At 48.5% G+C, this 2,842-nt stretch overlaps 1 pseudogene; it reads left to right on the top strand.

Annotated features, from left to right (window-relative positions):
• The first annotated feature begins 892 nt into the window (after window positions 1-892).
• On the top strand, window positions 893-2,400 carry LOC100719208 (RING-type E3 ubiquitin-protein ligase PPIL2-like; annotated as a pseudogene).
• Window positions 2,401-2,842: the final 442 nt, after the last annotated feature.

Genomic DNA, 2,842 nt, shown 5'->3' with positions numbered 1-2,842 from the left:
TACAATCTCGCACTCAGGACCGTCACTGAGACCATGGTGCTCTCATTCACAGTTAAGGGAGCACCTGTGGGTTTGTTTGTCTAGGAGTGTCAGAACCCTCTCTCCTGGAGTACCGCCTTTCTCAGCAGTCATTTCCAAACCTGGGAGCTCTCTGCATGAGACCTATGAATCCTGGGTTCACGTTTGTCCCAAAGCAAGTAGTGAAAAGCAGTCCAGAAGATGAAGGGACTCTTGTCATTTTTCCCTCATTCATCACCCAGTTCTCCCCATCTTGTTGTCAGGTCTGCATTCAGTGCTATGGTCCTACTGTGCACTTGCTGCTACAATGAATGAGACCCATGAGACTCCTCTTTTATCCACATGGCCATGCGCTATGTCTTGGGTTGACTTGGGAAGCTGGAACATATGAGGAACTGAGTCAGAGTCCTGACCTTCAGCACAGAGGGAGCTCACTGTGTAGTACGGGAAACACACATACCAACAGATAGCAGAGGATGTCCAGAAAGATTTTTCAAATTGACAAAACTTCAGCCAGATTGAGTAGGAGAAAAGAGAGAAGACTCAAGTTACTAAAATTAGAAATGAGAGAGGACCCATTATTACTGTTCTACTAAAATGAAAAGCATTACAAGAGAGTACTATGAATGACTAAATACAAGCCAGATGATCTAGATGACATGGACAAATTTCCAGAAACAGAAACTCCACCAGGACTGAATTATGGGGAAACAAGATTTGAATAGGTCAAAAAGTAGTAAAGTGAGTGAATGAAAAATCTATAGCCTTGAACTTGACTTCGCTGGTGAATTCTACCAAAGATTTTAAAAACTGTGGGGTTGGGTGTAAGTCGTAGGCCCTGGGTGTAGGTTCCCCTGCTGCCACCACCACCGCCATGGGGAAACGACAGCACCAGAAGGACAAGATGTACATTACCTGGTTGAACATATTCATTTCTATGGTGGCAGAAAGCTAGATGTCTTTAAAACAAATTTTCATTGTTTACCTTGTGACCACTTCAGTCTCTCCCTGCAGCCCTTTGCCTACCTAGTCTGTACTCCAGAAGGCGTCATCTTTGACTTGTTGAACATTGTTCCATGGCTTAAGAAGTCTGGGACCAAGCCCAGCAAGAGAGAAACTTGATGGGCGATCCCTCATCAAGCTGAGCTTTGCCAAGAACAGTGAAGGGAAGTACCACTGCTGTTCACTGTGCTAACACCACCTACATTGTGGCCATGAAGATGACTGGCAGCGTCTACACCTATGAGGCAGTGGAGCAGTTAAACTTCAAGGCCAAAAACTTCCAGGACTTGCTGACTGATGAGCCCCTCTCTCGGGCAGGATATCATCACCCTCCAGGACCCCACAAACTTAGACAAGTTCAATGTCTCCAATGTTTCCATGTTAAGAATAATATGAAAATAATAGACCCAGATGAGGAAAATGCCAAGCAGGACCCATCTTATTATTTGAAAAACACAAAACCGAGACCAGAGAGACACTACAGGAGCTCTACAAGGAGTTCAAAGGGATGAGATTTTGGCAGCCATCATGAAGGCCCCTGAGAAGAAGAAAGTGGGCCAGCTGAATGCTGCTCACTACTCCACCTGGAAGTCAGTGTGTCCTTCACTTCTACTGCCATGGTGCCAGAGACCATGCATGAAGCAGCTGCCATTGACGAAAATGTGCTACGCAACCAGTTTGTGTGGCTACGTACCATTAAGGGCGACCTCAATCTGGAGCTGCACTGTGACCTGACACCAAAAACCTGTGAAAACTTTATTATGCTCTGCAAAAATCGTTATTTTGATGGCACCATCTTTCATAGATCTATCAGGAACCTTGTGATCCATGGTGGGGACCCTACAGGCACAGCAGGAGTCATACTGGGGAAAGACCTTCAAAGACGGGTTCCAGCCCAACCTCTCACACCTGGGCCAAGGCATCCTCAGCATGGCCAACTCAGGGCCCAACATCAAGTCCCAGTTCTTCCTCACCTTCCGTTCCTGTGCATACCTGGATAAGAAGCACACCGTCTTTGGAAGGATTGTTGGGAGCTTTGACACATTGACAGCTATGGAGAATGTGGATCGCCAAGAGGGATCGCCTTAAGAAGATCTGCATCAATACCAGTACAGTGATGGTGGACTCCTATGAGGAGCTGACACCCAGACTGCTCAGGAGCAGAAGACGAAGCCTGAAGTGACCCCAGAGGTCAAGATGAAGGACAGCCAGCCCCAGCCTGGGAGCCAGGGCCCCCAGACGTACTGCCAGGGAGTGGGCAAGTACATCAACTCAGCAGCCATGAAACATGTGGCAGAGGAGGAACCATCAACCAGTACAGCTGTTCCTGTAGCCAAGAAAAAGCCCAGTTGGTATTTTGGGGACTTCAGCTCCTGGTAGCAGCAGGTGGCCCTCACAGAATCCAGGAATCCTGCTCTCTAATCAAGTGATAACAGAAGCAGGACCCTCTCAGGCCCTGGAGCACCTCAGAGACCTTGACTTGTCCACTGCAGGAAACCAGGCCCATCCCTCCATATCAAGGAACAACCTCCACACAGTGAGCAGTAAGTAACCGAGAAGTCTGACATAGGAAGCTTTATTTATAAACCTCACATGGACACAAGACCAAGCCTGGCTGTATGGCCAGGGGAGAGGACAGGTGAAGGTGAGATGTGTGCTCAAGCTTGGCAGTCCTGTCCCAGGTGGACTTTTCCAGCTGCCTCCAGGCTGCCATCCAGTGTCCTCCTGCCCAGCAGCCTCATCAGCCACTTGTGCCTGCCTTGAGGGGAGGAAAAGGGGCCAGTCCTTGCCCTTGCTTGCCCTTCAGGCCTTTGACAAAAGA

The sequence above is a fragment of the Cavia porcellus genome, unplaced genomic scaffold (assembly GCF_034190915.1).
Source record: "Cavia porcellus strain 051 isolate PalLab524CR breed Dunkin Hartley unplaced genomic scaffold, mCavPor4.1 scaffold_7, whole genome shotgun sequence".
Classification (NCBI taxonomy): Eukaryota; Metazoa; Chordata; class Mammalia; order Rodentia; family Caviidae; genus Cavia; species Cavia porcellus.
The sequence above is the reverse complement of the archived record's forward strand: the minus strand, read 5'-3'. Positions and strand labels throughout refer to the sequence as shown.